The sequence below is a fragment of the Thalia democratica genome, chromosome 5 (assembly GCF_965202585.1).
Source record: "Thalia democratica chromosome 5, ktThaDemo2.hap1.1, whole genome shotgun sequence".
Lineage (NCBI taxonomy): Eukaryota > Metazoa > Chordata > Thaliacea > Salpida > Salpidae > Thalia > Thalia democratica.
In genome coordinates, this window is record NC_139169.1 from 66,225,769 (window position 1) to 66,245,533 (window position 19,765).

The window sequence follows — 19,765 nt, forward strand, 5'->3', positions numbered from 1 at the left end:
TTTATTTTGTCAAAAAACAACGATAACTTTAAACATTTTCTGCTAAAAGCTAAAAAGTGTAAATTTAAAAGCTTACTTAGTTAGAATAAATGTTTTTCGTTTGAAAATAAGTGGTTTACAGAAAAAGAATCAACTCCAAGACACAACACGTTGTATGACGTTTTTAAGTACTCGCACACAAAGTAGTACTTGTTGGAATCCGGGTAGTTGACGATCTTGTTGTGGTATGACGTAATGATGGGGTGGTAGAACCACGTGACGTGAGTGCCGCTCATCAGGTTGTACGAGGACTCGGAGAACCAGTTGTCGAACGTGATTTCGACTGCCGCCCCGTCCCCCACCCGTCGCCACACGTCACGGTCGAATGCGTCGCGCACTATGCCCACGTAGTAGTTCGTGTTCAGCAGACCGAGACCTTCCGCTATTTCGCTGTGAATGTTTAATAAGAGTATTACTGAAACTTGAATTTAATTGTAAATTTTAGTGTGTCTTAGATAATTATAACTATTTTTTTTTATTAATGCAACAAATAAAAAACCTTAGATGTCTTCAAGATACAACACTAGCTTGCATACTGCATATTATACAAAACAAGAAAACAAGAGTGTATATGTGTTTACACAACAAACCCTCTTCCCTCAATGGAAGGGATACTGCAATATGTCGCCCCCGAATTCTGTAAACATTTAAGAAACAAAATATAAAAAAAAGTTATAACCCTGTGTTGGTATCTATATACAATTGACAAAAACGCACTGTCTAAAACTTATATTAAATATTTTTAAAATCGTTGAATTCTTTATCGAAATCAACAAACTTATTAGTTTATCTTTTAAAGAGTAATATTACTAACACTACATAACAAGTTAACTTAACGGTAAATTATTTTTAAAAGCAGCGACTAACCACTTTACTCAAATTACTTTACTTGATCGAAACAAAACTAACAGTGTTGTTCAGGAAAATAATATATTAATAAGAATAAAAGACTTTGGCTTATATTTAGCATTTTATTTATAAAGTCACGATAAAAATAACACAAAAACATATATACAAAGTGTAACAAATACCATTTATAAACTTAATCACATATGCTTAACCAAGTAAAACTGTAACTCAAATAGGAATTCATTCATTACTTTTTCCTAAACATCATTTCCAGTTGACTCTTAACACTTTAGTTCTTTGCACTCGCGATTCAACCAGTCAATCTCTTTCTTTTCTTGTATCTTCTGGGTATCAACTATGACGAAGTAGCGCGGAACTAAGAGCGCGCTGTCTATCAGAAACTCATCACACAGTTCGTCCTGGACAAACGGACGACTCCTGTAAACTCTCTTTTCGTCGTCCTCCTCCTCACCCTCACCGTCTTCTTCTGGATTCGCAGAACTTTTTGCGTGTTTGAAGAGGACGAACTTTGAGTCGACGAGAGGCGCCGACAAGTCTTCCTGCCGACGGTAGTGCTTATATACTTTAACTAGAGGCTCTTGCTCGCAGCGAACTTCTGATACAAACACTACGATGTTCCTATTATTGTCCTTTGAACCAATTTTTTCGTCAGCCCGTAAATTCGTGCCAGGTCTACGCACTGAGTGTTGAAAACGCCGGGGCCGAAGCGGCCCGAAGGCGAATTTTTAAAGCCGCCTTCACTTAGATGTTATTGTTCCATGCAGCACTATCTTCGATCCGGGTCGGACGTTTTCTATTGCTGGATCCTTGTATTTTATTCTATAATAGACGGACTTTGGCGCTCCTTCACCTGAGTTAAAGTCCTTTTAGTATGCAGATTTTGCTAACATTTTCTTCATTTTTACAGCGCCTTTTGACTGCATTTTCCTAGTGAGTAAGTAAGTATAATTCTTCCTCGGAAACATGGTTTCTCTTTAACCTGTAGAAGAGTTTTTTCTATAAAATATATATACGCACTTGAAAGCCTTTAATGAACTTTAAATTATTCTACCATTATTTACTGTAAAAGCAAAAATCAAATTTATAATTTTGAATAAAATTTTAAAATCTGCTGTTTAAGCAATTAGAATTAGAGAGTAGATTTAACAACGAGACAGTTATACATAACTTATTTTTTTATAAAATTTTAGAAGTTTAAGTGTTATGTTTAGTCTGGTTTTTTATTAAGAACTTAAACTGTTTTTTCCATTTATATTGACTTATTTATCAAAACATTAGTGGTATACTATTTAAACTAATTTCATTATTTAAGTTTTTAGAAACAAAAGAGCATCTTAACGCCTTAGAAAATGTTAAACGTTGTATTTCGTTTAACTTGAGGTCTACATTAAACTTTATATTTGTAATGATTAGTATATTTTTTTCAGAAAATTTTGCTTAAAGCAATTTTAATGAATCTCGTTTAGATCAGAAAATTTTGCTGAAAGCAACTTTAGTGAACCTCGTTTGTAATCTAATTCAAATTTCAAACATATTTTGTGATGTTTGATTGTAGATTGATATTTGTAATGATTAGTTTATGTTTATCAAAAAATGTGTTAAATGCAATTTGAATGAATTGTAATTTAGTTTAAATTTCAAACATATTTTGTAATACTCGATTATGGAGCATCTCATATTTCGTTTAACTTGAGGTCTAAATTAAACGTTATTTTTGTAATGATTAGTGTATTTTTATCGAAAACATTTGCTTAAAGCAATTTGAATGAATTCCGTTTGTAATTTAATTCAAATTTCAAGTATATTTCGTGATACTCGATTATGGAGCATGTCTTATTTCGTTTAAATTTAGGTCTAAATTAAACTTTATATTTCTAATATTTAGTAAATTTTTATCAAAAAAATTGCTTTAAGCAATTTAAATGAATCCCGTTTGTAATTTAATTCAAATATCAAGTATATTTCGTGATACTCGTATATAGGCATTTCATATTTCGTTTAACTTGAGGTCTAAATTAAACTTTATTTTTGTAATGATTAGTATACTTTTATCGAAAAAATTTACTTAAAGCAATTTGAATGAATCCCGTTTGTAATTTAATTCAAATATCAAGTATACTTCGTGATACTCGATTATGGAGTATTTCATATTTCGTTTAACTTGAGGTCTAAATTAAACTTTATTTTTGTAACGATTAGTATACTTTTATCGAAAAAAATTACTTAAAGCAATTTAAATGAATCCCGTTTGTAATTTATTTCAAATATCAACTATATTTCGTGATACTCGATTATGGAGTATTTCATATATCGTTTAACTTGAGGTCTAAATTAAACTTTATATTTGTAATGATTAGTATATTTTTATCGAAAACATTTGCTTAAAGCAATTTAAATGAATCCCGTTTGTAATTTAATTCAAATATCAAGTATACTTCGTGATACTCGATTATGGAGTATTTCATATATCGTTTAACTTGAGGTCTAAATTAAACTTTATATTTGTAATGATTAGTATAACTTTATCGAAAACATTTACTTAAAGCAATTTGAATGAATCCCGTTTGTAATTTATTTCAAATACCAACTATACTTCGTGATACTCGATTATGGAGCATCTCACATTTTGTTTAACTTGAGGTCTAAATTAAACTTTATAATTGTAATGATTAGTATATTTTTATCGAAAAAATTTGCTTAAAGCAATTTAAATGAATCCCGTTTGTAATTTAATTCAAATATCAAATATACTTCGTGATACTCGATTATGGAGTATTTCATATATCGTTAAACTTGAGGTCTAAATTAAATTTTATATTTGTAATGATTAGTATATTTTTATCGAAAACATTTACTTAAAGCAATTTGAATGAATCCCGTTTGTAATTTATTTCAAATATCAACTATATTTCGTGATACTCGATTATGGAGCATCTCATATTTCGTTTAACTTGAGGTCTAAATTAAACTTTATATTTCTAATGATTAGTATATTTTTATCAGAAAATTTTGCTTAAAGCAATTTTATTGAATCTCGTTTGTAATTCAATTCAAATTTCAAACATATTTTGTGATGTTTGATTGTTGAGCTTCTCATAATATGTGTAACTTGAGGTCTAAATTAATTTTTATATTTGTAATGATTAGTTTATGTTTATCAAAAAAATGTGTTAAATGCAATCTGAATTAATTTCTTTTGTAATTTAGTTTATATTTTAAGTTCATTTTTTTGTGATGCTTGATTGTTGAGCTTCTCATAATTTGTCTAACTTGAGATTTGCTAACAATAGACGCTTTTAACCTACGTTAGAAAGCTAAAAAGGTCGAACAAAACTACTTTTTTATAAATTTTTGTTTAAAAACTTCTTTTTATGTTTAAAAAAAAAACAGTCTAGCTAAAGACTAGTAGTTTATAAAAACATAATAAAATAATGTCACGTAGACAATAAAAACAATTAGTTTTTACTCACGTTTAAAAAAAAATCTATAAAATCATTAAGCTGAATTTTAAAATTATTAAGAAAACTTTTGATCAAACTTATGTTAAGTACTACCTAAACTAAAGCTTTTTAATAACGACAGTCGCTTTAAACTTTAAAAAAAAATTAAAACATAATGTTTTAAAACTAGTTTTTGTTGTATGTCTTTTTATTTGTAAAAGCAAAATAGAAACACATTGTAAAAGACAAACATCAAATTAGAGCAGCTAAATTAGATCTATTAATTAAAGTTAATGAATAAATTTAATAGAAAAAAGCTGATATTTTATAATAATTCTTACTGAGCCAACATTATTATAAGCTTAACAATTACATGCAATGTTTCGTTTTAAAACTGTAATATATGTATTTTTATCAAAAAAATGTGCTTAAAAGAATTTGAATGAATCTACCTTGTAATTTAATTTAAATTTCTAGTGGATTTTGTGATGCTTGATTGTCTTTCATAATTCGTTCAACTTGAAGTTTAACTATTCGATTAGGTTTGTGTTAGATTCATCAGAAAAGTCTTTTGCGAGCCGATCACATTGAAAAAACTTCACTTGGTTGAACTCTCAACGCAAAGTTGTATAGAATTACCCATTTAATAGAAACGTATTTATCGATTGCATAATTGTTAAGCACATGCTGTTTACGCTGACCCATAAATTTTTAATGAAAACTGACTTAATTAACCAAGTGAAAAAGAATATAACTTTCAGGATCACTAAGACTTGAATTAACTTTTTGGTTACAGTTTTGTAGTTTTAACCAAAAAAAAAAAAAATTTATTATTATTTTGTAACTATGATTTCAATAAATAAAGTGTCGCTTACTTTATTATTCAATGTGTAGATTCAAACCATTAAAATGCAAAGATAAAGTATCGTGTTAAACCATATGTTTGAACAAGCTGTTATTGGTATTAATATTTTATATTGTCAACCTTTACTCGAAACAGTTTAACATAAAAAAATAAACATATAAATTTAGATGTTACCAAATCAAAAAGTTTGCTTATGTAAACGCCAGTACATAAAAAAAAGTTTTTAACTTAGTTATATGTTTTTTTTTGTTTTTCAAAACAAATCTTAGATTTAAGCGTTTATGAGTAGTTCTTGAAACCAATACACACTTGAAAAAAAGCATCGTTAAAAAAAAATAACTACAACTAAGCTAACAAAGTAAAAGATCAAGGAAATTATGTAAATTATAAAGTTGTGCAGCGAGGACTCGAACTCGGGTCTCTGGATTGTGAGATCGAGAGCGCATACCTTTACGCCATCATTGTACATGAAACTAGGTTGCTTTTGAGACTATATAAAAATTAACTTTTATAATACATTTTATACTTTTGTTTCACTCAATATTCATTATTTGCTTATTTGAATATAAGTCAGTAAGTAACTAAACCATAACTTACTTTCTTTTATAAAGTTTACCTGTTTAAAAACACTTTTGCAAAGTTTTAGACATGTTATGTTTTCTATTATAGAAGTTTATCAATACAAAACATCTTTATATAAAGCAACGTTTATTTGGCTGTTACTTATAAGTATACAAACATAGTTTCAGAAGAAAAAGAATTATGTTTTAACGAGAATTTGTATGAAATTGAGGATCTCTGGTCGATTGAAACATTGTTTTATAAGAAAATACTTTAAAATAAAGTAGTTGTTCTTATCTTAAAACTACTAAAAACAAAATTATAATATTTTACTGTATAAAGCTGTGGTTTCTATCAAACATTTTAAAGTAATTACACTAAATAACGTTTAAAAATATTATAAAAAAACTATATATTTCTTGTTCAAGGTAAACTGTTTTTATTTTCATTTAAATGTATTACTTTTAAATACGTGATTTTTTAAAAATAAGTATCATCAGTACTAACAAAGTGACAAATAGAACATTTCAAAAAATACAATTGTTTCTTATCTTGTGATTGTAAACTACTGTTAAAATAAATTTCCGCACATTAATAGGCTCAATCTTATGTATGTATTCATTAATACAAAGCATCTCTGTTTTTTACATGGTTAATGTATATAGGTTCACTTTTATCATCTTCTTGGGCATCAATTTTCTTTATTGTGTTTTTTTACATGATAATTTAAGGCATATAACTTATTTAGTTTATTATATTATTAAATTGTATAATTGCTTATGCCTAAAATAAAAATTTATCAATATGACCCAAAATACTTTATTGGAATAATCACAGTACCATGGATGATAACAAAAGTAGTATAAATACAACATTAAAGAAACTTTGATGCTTTTTATACTTTTCAAAGACAGTTAACTTGTTAAACGATGTTACTTCAAGACAATATTTGTTCATTAAGCTATAAGTTCATTAACTAGTAAGATTATTATTTTTTGGAATAAGCATAGTGCCATGGATGAATAAAAAAGTAGTATATAAATACAACTTTTACGAACTTTGAGGCTTTTTATACCTTTCAAAGACAGTTAACTTATCAAACGATGTTACTTTCAAGAAAATATTTATTCATTAAGTTATAAGTTCATTAATAAATAGTAAGTTATAAGTTTGAATTTTAAAAAACGTAAAGTAGGTATATTATTATTATTTAGTTCAAAATTTAAGCAGATTTATACAAGGTTTTGATTGTCATATATAAGTAGAAAACTTTTTTATTTTAAGGATAGAATCTAAACAGTTTATTAGAAAGAAAAAAAACAAATAGTGCTTTAATATAAAAAGTGGATAATTAAAATTAGAATCAGTAATTTGGTTGTTACGTCATTTCAACAATTAAGAAGATGTAAAAGTCTTTGGGTAAAAAATATTACAATTAAGTAACTCATAAAATGGAAAATTTAATAATTTACTAACATTATAATATGATGTCTGTTTTAAAACCACAGAAACTTAAAGCTTTAAGCCAAAAATAAGTATAAATATAGAATATAAAAATAAATTAACTCTTACTACTTACTTTAACATTACTAATGTTGTCCATATTGTCAATTACTTAGATTGGTAATATAGAGCTAAGGCTAGTTTAAATATTAACAAGTATTATAAGTTGTTAAGATTTTATTGTAATAAAACTAAAATAGTGATATAATTAAATTTTAGTCTACGCGAATACAAGAATGTAAAGACTTATTGGTGTACTTGAACTTTTATAAATAGACGAACTGTAATATAATATAATTGATATAGCAATCGTTTTAGTTAGTCACTCTTGTCTTATCATTTGCTACTAAAATATAATATCTAAAATCGATTACAAATTAATTCTAACAAACTTAAATACAGTATTTATTTAAAACTGTTGAATCGTTAAAACATTGTTTTTATTGTGAAATTAGTCCAATTTATAAATTAATAAAAACACGTAGTATTAACTGTTTAACTAATTGAAATTAAACTAAAAAGTGACATGAAAAACTTTTTACTGACTTTTATAAACAAACAGTCTAAAATATAATTAAATACTTAACTGAAATTTTATTTGCTATTTATGAGACTTACCAGTAAATACCATAAAATGATTAAATTACAATAGATACTGATAAACTAAACTACAATGCAAAACTTTTGTGTTACTTATAGAATAATACCAAGGTTGTCTACTATAAAACTGCATCATTCATAGTACAACACCAAGGATATATACTATAAAACATTAAGCTTTACTTTTAGTTTAAACCTGTCTGTTAAATAAAAAAGATAAATATATGTTCAGTATTTAATAAGCTTTTGGCTGAACTCTCAATAACAAACGCTATTAGTTCAGGTTAGATAGTTATTGAAACATATATGAAGCTTTGAGACATTGTTAAATCAAACAGTTTAGATTTTATAAGACCTAAAATGTAATAATTATATTTAATTTTTTTGAACTTTATTGACATATTTGCCAAAAATACAACTTAGACAAGACCATTATGTATGAAATACAAAAAAATACTTGGTTTTGAATAAATAAAATAAATAGGGTTATCAAAATTACTGTAAAAAACAACTAAACAAGACCCCAACACTTAAATTGGTTTTTGAACTGGCCTAAAATTGTTTGACTATTATAAAAACATAAGTTAAGCTAGCTATTGTTTAGTTTTTAAATTTAGAGGCTGTATATTATGTTTGACTGTAGAAGACTTAATACATTTTACAGGACGTGAAACTGAGACGAAAAAAGTCACAAAGCTTTTATATAGGAAATACATTCGAACTGTAATTATTATCTGTAAGTTTAAGTTAAACAAATATTGTTAAAAGAATAAAACTGAAAATAATCTTATAAACCAGTGCGACAAGATGATAATTAATGATGAAATACTAAGAAAATAGTTTAATTTTTAAATCAGTATATTTTGAAAACGATAGGAGATATACGAAATATATAGATGTATATGTTAGATCGATTTAAGAGAAACAATATAAAAACAAAATTTTAATTAACATTACAGTAATACGAACAAAACAATGAACTACCAACTAAAAATACGAAATTAGATCTAACTTTAGACTTGCTGAGAATAAGTATGTTTAATCACGAATAAGACATATTTCTTAAAGCTCTATTCTAAATCAATATTTATTAATAAATTACATTAGAACGATTGATAAACGTAAATATTGACAATAGTAGAGCAAATTTACGTACCAGAATTGCCATAATACTGTTGTTTCTATTGAACGCTGAACACTTATTAAGCGTTGGTTTATTTAAAACTAAAATATATAGTAAATAATTTGTAAGGTAAGCATTTCGTTAAAACAAGTATGTTGCAAACAATTAAAAACCAGATGTAGGGAACATTTGCTTCGTTCAATAGAATTTTATATTGGCAATACACATAATTAAATTAGATGTAGAGTAATTGGTCTAAGTAGATAAGATAATGAGATAAGATAGAAGAATGAGTTACGTTATGAAGTAAAATTAAAAGAAAAAAAATATTAAATTTGTAAACTTAAATAAACGCATGCATAGACTTATAAAGATCTAACGTTTAGATGTAAATAAAATTACCCTTTCCACATTATAACTCTTATTGAGTAATGCATTCAAAATCAAACCAACCAAATAGTTCTACAGATCATTAATAGAAAAGAAAACTAAAATGCGTATAAAACTAAATTACGAACAACAATGCAAAAGCTAAGAAAAAGCTAGAACGTGAATGGTTTATAATAAAACATTAAAAGAAGCTCTTCATCCATACATCTGTACACTTAAAGCATATTTTATACTTAATGAAACTATATGATGACGTAATATTAGTGGGTGTAAAAGAAAAATAAATTTCAACTAAAACACCTAAATTAAATGGACAAAAAAACGTCCTTACTATAATAATGCATACAATTCTACATGGGTAAACTAAGACGTTTATTATGAGAAATTTGAACTTAATTGGTAGTTAAGTGGAAATTATTTGCGCTTAAAAGAACATGCTTAATTACTTGAACTTAAAAGAAGTAAACTTATTTACAAAAATTATTAACTAAAGAGAACCCGTGGAAAAATTTAAAAACAAATGTTAAAATTATTTCACAGTAACAACAACAAAACAATAAAGTGTTAACTAAAAATATAACTAAATCATGAGTAGAACAAACTTTTCAATATAAAACTTACTTTTAAACCAAAATTTATCGAAGTAGAATCAAATAAAGAAAGAATAAGTTTAAAGTATAATGACGAATTAGACTTATAAACAATCTTTAGAATAAATTCATGAGAAGCCGTATATAGATTTCAAAAAAAAGAACAGTAAAAATATATATATACTCAGACGAGTTTAAACCAAGTAGACGAGCTTTAAAATATGTATAACTAAGAAATTTTCCAAACTAGTTGACAGGAAGTAAGACCATAATTTATACAATCTTATAGAACTAAATGGCACTAAAAACACCTAAAAATTACGACCTCGAAATTAAAATGGTTACTTGATTGGCATAGTTTTATAAGTACTTGGTTTAGAGTCATTATATTAGTGTAAAATAAGGTCATACATAACGATTTTATCTATTACAGACCGTTTATTGTTTAAGACATAAAGTTGGAAGAATCATATAATAGGTAAAATGCCTTTGTTATTTTAAATATGAACAGAACGGTATTACAGCCGAGCAAAAAATATTTATAACAAATTGATGCGCTTTAAAACATACAAACTAAGAGGATCTAACTTAACTTTTAAAGTTACTTAGCAGCAATTTTTTGATTAGATAAGACATTAGCAAAAATTATGTATGATATACACAACCTTGTAGACCAAAAACTTGACTTAAATGACACAACATATATTACAGCTGAATAATAACATTAAACAATAACTCATAAAGCCTCTAAGTGGGATGTATATTTGAACTGTAATTATTACTCGAAAGAAACAGTTTAATCTTTAAAGTTTATAGAAAATACATATATTGTTTGTGACATAAAACTAAAAATAATCTTATAAACCAGCGCAACAAAATGATAGTTAATGACTATGTATTAAGAGTTAATTTAATTAATTTATACGCAACAATAAAATATTCAAGAATTAATTGCATATATATATATTTATATGTATTAGTTTAATTGAGATACGCCTGTTATTTACATCTATTTAGTGTTATTAATGTCTGTATTAATTATCAACATAACATGCATATACAACTGTAGTGTTATTAAAAATTACTAGGTTTAAACTGTGTAAGACTACAGGGTTATGACGTAACTATTATAAATAAGTAAAAATAATAAATTGCTTGAAAAATTGTGGACAAAACTGTATTTCGTTAGTGTTTAAATTTCAATGATGGCCAAAATTTATTTAATTAAGACGTAAATATTTATTATACATGGAAAACTTTAGCTTTGTTTCTGTCTGAGTGACATAAATACTCTTCAAAAATATTGCAAAGATATTTCCTACAAAAGTATATGATTTGTACTGTTAAGAATGCAATGTACTACATTAACTAATAGTAATTGTATGCTTTTCCCAACATCTTTTTTTTCTTTTTAGAGTAACGACGTTTAAAACTCAGTAATTAATCTACTTACGCTCATGAGTAATTTGTACAGGCTTTATCTGTTATCTTAAATACAACGTGAGAGTGAAATTAGTCTGTTATATTCAATGATTTAAATATTAGTGTTAAAACAGGGTCGCCACTTGTTTTCAAGTTTTCCGAATTTCTTCCAGGTTTATAAAAGCAAACAATTTTGGGACAATTTTTAGTTTAAAGTTAAGTTTAAGGTAAAAAACTGCGTTCAGTAGTACAAAAATATTGAAAAATACTGTAAATGTTTAAGTATGTTTTTTGATAAATAAAAGTTTTCATGATGACAAAACTTTTTAATTAATATGATAGATGTTTTGAGTCAAATCAAATTTTACTACTAAACACATATAAATTGTAAAAAATTTCAGGTTTTTTCTAATGATTTTTGTTCAAAGTTCCAGTTTATTTTTAGCTTGAATTGTCAAACTCCAGGTTTTTCCTAGTAAAGTTGCAGCCCTGTTAAAATCAAGTTTAGTTGCACTTAGAAGTACGAGCACATTCACTCGTACATCCAAATCGTAGGGTGCCAACAAACAGAGTTACGGGGCTTAAAGAACAAAAGCAAAACAGATTAAACCAGTATAAGAGAGTTGGCGTAGCATAAAGTAACTCTTCATCCTTTTCTTTTTTTGCTTTTTAGTAGCAGGTTTAAAAATTAATAATACAATTACTCTAATAATGAAGTTGAACTGAAACCCTAATCGTTGGAAAAGCTAGTAAAAGATAACGGAAAGGACGTTGTTTAGATCAGAGTTTCCCTAAATCGGACAATATCGCCCTTTATAGGGGGCAATAAACAGTGAGGAATCGAAAACGTAAATGGGTAGTTCAACAGTAAAAAAGAGTTTATTTTTTTAACTGGTGTCAAGGGTAAAAATTAGAAACTAGTTTGAAAAACCCCGAATTAAGTCGCTTTAACTTAAATATAATTGCAGGAACTTCAATATAATTAAAAAAATCAAAATGTTTAACAACTAATCCTATAAGCCTAGAAACAGTATAGATATAGAACAAAAATAAAAAAGTATCACAACAAGAAGATAAAAAGACCAATTAAACCGAGAAAAAACAAAAAAAAATATTTAGAGTATATACTAAAAGTTAAAACACTAACTCACGAATAATAAAACTAATTAAAAACTAGCAAAGTTTATTTAAATAAAAGAGTACTTATATAAAACTGTTATATTATTCTAAATAATTTATCAATTAAGTCATTAATTTCAACAAGCATGTTATTGAAATTTAAAAGGAACAGTTGGCTAATTGTATTGAACTTTATATTGGTGATAAACAAAAGAAATAAGAATTTTCAAAAATGTTGAGATAACAACATAACAGAGGAATTTACTTAGATGTTATAATTGTGAAGATAAATATAAAATTAGTTAAACAGGTTTAATAAGGTCGATTTTAAATTAAATACATAAAAATTCCCAAAGAACTTGACATTGTTTAGTTTGAACTATATTTTTGATGACAAGAATTAAGTTGACCTATATTTAAACTAGTATTTTTATAAAGGAAGTTTAATAAAGAATGTAAGGCAGAAGTACCTTATACCGAGGTATTTCTACAGTTGAGAGACAAAATTTACTTTTCATTTTACATAGACGGAATGTCTCCTTTATTTGAAAACATCAACAGTGTTAAGGTTAACCAAAATATTTATTTGAATTGCAATTACTACTTGAAAGAAACAGTTTAATCTTTTACATTTATAGTTAAATACATATATTGCTTGTGACATGAAACTAGAAACAATTATGCAAACCAGCGCAACAAGATGATAATTAATGATTAAGTATTAAGAGTTGATTGTAATTTTGATTTTAACTAACCTTTACGCAGCAATAAAACATTTAATAAATTATTACCATGTATAGATATACATGTATTAGTTCAATTAAGATTCACCTTATCCAATACTTATTATGTTTATATCATTAATGTCAGAATTAATAAAAAAAATATAAGTTGCTCTAGTTAATTTAAAAATGTAGAGCGTTTTAAAACACAACTGAATAAGTTATAATCAAATACATAACTGTAGTATTAGTAAAAATTATGACCGAGAAGTACGAGCAAACTTACTCGTACATCCAAGTCATAACTAAATAGGTGCCGACCAGCATAGTGGCCGGGCCTAAAGGACAAGAATTAAAAAAAAACTAAGGGCAGGCCGGGGAGATGACAGGTGCGAAGCACCGTGTCATCGACCGGCCGTAGCCCTTTGTTTTTTTTTTAATTCTTGTCCGCTACCTTAAACTTAACTTTCAAACTCATCAATACAAAACCACTCAGTCATAATTGAAAAACTATAACTGATATTACCGTCAGGCCTTTAATGGTTTTACATCAATAAGTAAGATCATATAAGCTCAAGGTTAGTAAAAGATAACAGATAAAGACCGTACAAATATAACGCATATACGTATATTTGTTTGGCAGTTACGCTACTCACGGTCCATTTGACAGAAAAAGGTGGCCTTCAAGAAAAAAGGCCGTGGAGTGAAAGAAAAAAGAAAAAAATGTGAAAAATTTTTCGCCGGCGGAGCCGGCGAAATGCCTTCAAAAATATTTTTTAATAATCTCCATCAAAAAATCCCACCACATTTTCGGTTTGGGGGAATCCCCATTTTGAAAAAATATGGGTGGGGGGCTTAAAAATTTAGTGCGTACCTTTTACGTGGATGCGTACTTCTTAAAAATAACCTTTACTTGTGACAGGGAATGTGAAATAAAAAATTGGTGCGTACTTAATGCGGGTGCGTACTTCTTAGAATACGTACCTTATAGATGTATTGACTTTGTTATAATTGCATTCTTTAGCTATGGTTTAGTACAGCCCAAATTAAATGAATATAGTTTCAGATATTACATTATCCTAGTTAATTACCTAATGTTTTACATGTACATAGAAAACAGTTCATCAATCTCATAGATAGGTGTGCTTTTCAATAACAGAAAATTAAGCAAATAAAAAAAGAAAGATTAATATGAAACTACAGATTTTTTAAATGTGTACATACACAAATCTATTTATATGATTGAACTGTACTCTATTCACATTCAAACAATAGTCATTTAACTTGCTTACGTAAATTGATTTTACTTAAATAATCTATTCAAAACAGTATAAAACTTTAATTATTCAAAAATAAATAAACACTTAAGATTCAACTAAATTTATTTAGATTTCAGTAACAAATATATTTTTGTCAAAGAACATTTTGTAAAAAATTGTTTGTTTTTTTTGTTTAACTTCAGTTTTGTACTGTTCCTACTACAGGATATCATTTTACATGTAACTTACATAAGCTTAAGTTTTTCATGACAGTTAAGTTGGGCTAATTGTCAAGTAACTATCTAGCAATCTATTAACTACAAACGTTTCTCATGCACTTTTACTATCATTACTACTTACTAGCTGGTACCCTTTAATTTACTTTATATATTTAATAACAGACTTAAACTTTGAATGCTTAGTGTACTAACAATTGAATTAAAACAACTTATTGTCTGTTTCTTAAATTGTGCATATAAATTAAAGACATTTTCTGATTTCAATTTATCTTTTTTATACATTGTTACAAACTAAAACAGTTAAACCATACTACTTTGTGTCAATAACATATGTTTGGTAGCATGTAGTTCATTTTAAATTTTGTCAAATACTTGCATCTTAAATACTTTAACATCATTTAAAATATTCATGGCTCTATTAAACTAGAATTTATACTATTATCAAAATTTAGTCTTTACATTTGTCATATACATAAAAAACAGTACAGCAAGTTGTTGTCAAAAGCTTATTAGTGCAAACATATGAACAAAAGAAATTATTGATAGATAAAAGAAGAGAGAGAAGTTAGTGATAGAAGAATAAAAAAATTAAACAGAGGTAAGAATAAATCTCATACACATATGCACTAACAACTTTTAAATTTTGCTTGCTGTGAACTGCTTTGTAAATATTTGAATGTAAACTTACAATTTTGGAACATTTTGTTTTCTAGCAAACCTAATCCTGATATGGTTTAACTGTTTTCTTTTGTAAAAAAATAATCTATGAAACTAATAACACTTTGTTTTATAATTACTCTTGCTACTTATCTTTTATGCACAATTTAAGAAGTACTTCTTTTTACAAATCATTAATACAATCAAAATTAATTAACTTGAATTTTATGTTGTAAATAAACTTCTACATTTAGCTTACTGCTCTTTGAGCTTCATTCATGAATACAACACTTCTTTATACAAGCTCATAAATTTTAACACAAATGTTGCTACTTTTTAATGATTTTATTTATTTTTGAGTCTTGTTTAAGCTTTTTATTGAGGTAGCCAAGTATTCTTAGGAGAATGAAGCCCAACAAGACAAATATATGTTTATGGTACAAACCAAGATTACCACTCTGTGAATAGAAAGTGCTAGTCTGAATTTGTGCAAAACTTGATTAACATCTAAAGCTTAATGTTATTCAAGGATGAGCACTCAAAAAACTCAATAGTATCAAAAGGACTCAAACATTAATAAGTAAAAAGTTGAGACAAATTTCAAGTTTTATTATAATATTCAAAAATCCTTAACTTTGATATTAAATAGTCTGACTGGTAACCCTAGCAAAAAATACTAAGTTTTGCACAAATTAAGCAATATTATTAACTATTAAACAAACTAACCTCAACAGCTGCTGTAGTAGGTACTAATCTTCAATCAGAATCCAAAAAAGTGTGATCTAAACTCTGCATGTAGAGAAAGCTACAGTTACAACTTATAAAGATAAAGGATTTGAAACAACCAAGAAGTTTTAAAATTTTAGAAGTTCAAAAGATTTTTCAAAAGAATTCTTTTAAGTTTTTTTCTACTCAGTTCACTTTACAATGATGTTTCAAAGATTTCAAAGACTGAGATGCAAGTTTTAAAAGCCTCTTAATGATTTTTTTCTAGCATCATGTAAGTATAATGAATGCGTTATATGATGAATTAGGAGATAAAATAAAGACTTTTTTCAAAGAATTTGCATGAGAGATAGTATAGATTATCAACATAAACTTTCAAGACTGTAAGTATAATGAATGCGTTATATGATGAATTAGAAGATAAAATAAAGACTTTTTCAAAGAATTTGTTAAGAGATAGTATAGATTATCAACATAAACTTTCAAGACTGTTGATTCCCATACTAGGTCAAATGCTTTCTTAAACTTACTCAAACAATGTAGAAACATAAGATTTTTAGAAGATAAAATGAGCCACGACTATCAAGTTTTATCTTCAAGAATATTGACAATCAAATAGAGTTTGCTTAAGTAGCTCACATAGACAGTATAAAAAAGAAAAAAAAAGATTTAAAGTTACTTTACACTTACAGCACCTAGAGCTGCTTTTACTACAAGTGCTTTTCTCAAAAGAATTTTCATTGAAAAAAATTATTTTGCAAAATACTATTTTGTTGTGATGTCACATTGAAATGTAAGATTTTAGAGAATTCATAAAAACTACAAATTGAAACACTATCTTAGCATAGCAGGGTGGTTTTTAGCTTATCAAAGTATTTTATCTTGCATAATGTTAAACCTTGAATACTTATTTTTTGGTAAAAATTAAACTGTTTAAATTTAATTTTTGTTTGAATTTATTCTTAATTTCTACCTTTTTTACTGCGTTAGTGACGATTGGTTGAACATATTGTTTAATATTTAAGCTGCAGTAATTTATTATGCTCATATAAACTATATTGACAACTTAATAAAAACATAAAAAGTAAGTGTTTAACTCTAAATTTTGCATAATTGTTTTCTGTTTGTTTTTACTTTAAGAATTTGTATAAGATTAATTATATATAGCTTAAAGCCTTTACTTTCATCAGGTAATAGCATTACATTTAACTTCTGCAAACTTATTTTAGTTATAATTTAGTTTTAAACGTTGTGCCATGTTTGCCAAAACTACAAAGTTTTTGTAGTCATTGATATAACAACTTTTTGAAGCAGGTAGAAAAAAAAGCCATATTGTGCATAGTGAGTGAATGCTAAATAAAGACACAGTTATCAAAATATTCATGAATGAGTTTGAAATTGAATTTCTTTCATTAATTAAAGCCACAAAATTCATACATGAAGAAAACTCTGTAGAGCATTTTTGAAATAAAGTTCCAAAAGTCTAATCTATTTCTATTATAGTAGATTCTCACTCACACAACTATAACTTGTATGTGCACATTTGAATCTAAAAGCTGATCAACTTTTGTTTTATTTTACTTGAAATATAGGGATATTTTAAATATTATCATTTATTAAAATATTTTTTAAATTTTTCAATAAACAAGCATCAGGTAAGAAGTCAACTGTATTTACTGACTTAATTTTTTTACACTAAACTGTTACATTAACTTTAAATGTGTTTTTATATTAACTTGTTTTATAATGTCACATAATTCATTGATAAGTTCCTGAAATAATTTGAATAACGATTTCAACAGACAACTTTGTTTTTTGTAATTACTAAAATATAATGTTTAGTTGAAAATGTGAACAGCTATGATCCAACTATGAATTTCAAGCAAGTTTTAAGCCACAAATCTAATCAGTTTAAATTTTTCTTAAGTCACTTATTTGTTTCATTTAACTAAATAAGTATTTATAAAATACTGCTGTAAAAACTTCTCATGTAGCTAAACTAAATTATATCTTAAAATTTAGTCTATTTTTGAAAAACTTTAATTATGAATGTTAACTACTTGTGAGCTGTAAAGGTCTAAAATATTTCATTTATATGCTTATAGTGCTTATAAGTACTTAAATCATTTTTTTTAACATTCAAACCATAACACTATTTAAACATATTTTTTAAAGTACAAACAGACAAATTAGTTTAAAGTTATGTAAACAGAAAAACTTTATCAAGATACCCAAAACAAGTAAAAACTTAGTATTAACAATGTTGTTAAACTTCTCACAGAAAATATATTAAAACCAACTAAATGTCATCACCAAAAAAAACTTTTATGAAGTTTTTTGACTTTTATGAAGTGAGCAAGCCTATAAGGTATTATGATAAGGCTGATCTGAAGAAAACATCTAGTTTTGAAGATGGATTTCCTTCTGAAACTGAGTTGAGATATAGGAGTGAGGGACTCAAGTTCATACAAGAAGTTTTGTAAGTGATTTTTTTTACTTTATTTTGTGGATATTTTCACAAGTTCATACAATAAGTTTGTACATCTGTCAGTTGCATTTCATTTTTGTTTATTTTATTATGAAATATAAGGATATTTTAACAAAACAAAACCATCATTATATAAACATATTTTAAAAATGTTGAAACAAATAAGTAAAATGATGAAGATAACTAATTTTTGTATCATAATATTTTTTCAATGTAAAAACAAGTTTAAAGCAGTTCTACAGTATTTTTTCAATGTTATTTTACTATTCAAAGCATTTTTTCTACTTTAAGTTTAATTCTGTTCCAAAAGTGGACTAAAAAATTGTTTTTATTAAACCTGGAAAATTTTTTTAAATAAGCTATGGCAACCATGGTATTAGCCATGTGTGTAAGTTTTACTATAGTAACAACTTAATCTTTCAAATAAACAATTAAATTTCACCAAAATTATCTTGTGGTAAATAAATTGTTTAAAGTAAAAGTAATTAAGATTTCAATGTAGTTTAATGTTTAGTATCCAATATCAACATAAATTTAACAAGCTGATATACCTGCAATAATCTGCCTCAATACAATTCTTTCATATCAAGCTCAACCATTTTTTAAATTATATAATTAAAACTTGTTATTTTAGAGAATATTGTTGAGTATGAGCATTGATTATAAGCTGAAATGGTAAAATAAAAAAAAAAAATGATTATTTCGTAATGTAATACATGTTTCACTTGTTTCTGTTTATTTCAAGATGTTCATTAACGTAAAATCAGGCCATCAAAAGTTAAAAAATAACTTACTTTGGCGTTGACAACAATATTTTTATAGCAGTATGTCATTTTTAACAATATATAAGTTTGCTCAATGCTTAAGTTGAAAAAAAATAGAAGGAACTAATAAGCACTTAAAAACCGGTTTAAAAAGTTTGTTTGAAAGTTGGATGGTTTTTATGTTTGTTTAGCTATGTGTTTGAAACTTTGAAGGAGTGTTTTATTATTGCTTGAGAAGTTCATTTTATCCAGCTGCAACCAGTTAATAAAATAAAACAAATTATCATTTTGTGTTATTTAAAATTGCCTAGAGCTAATTATAAAAATACAAGTTTGTGTAAAACATTTAAATAATTTACTTTGGCGTTGACAACAATATTTTCATAGC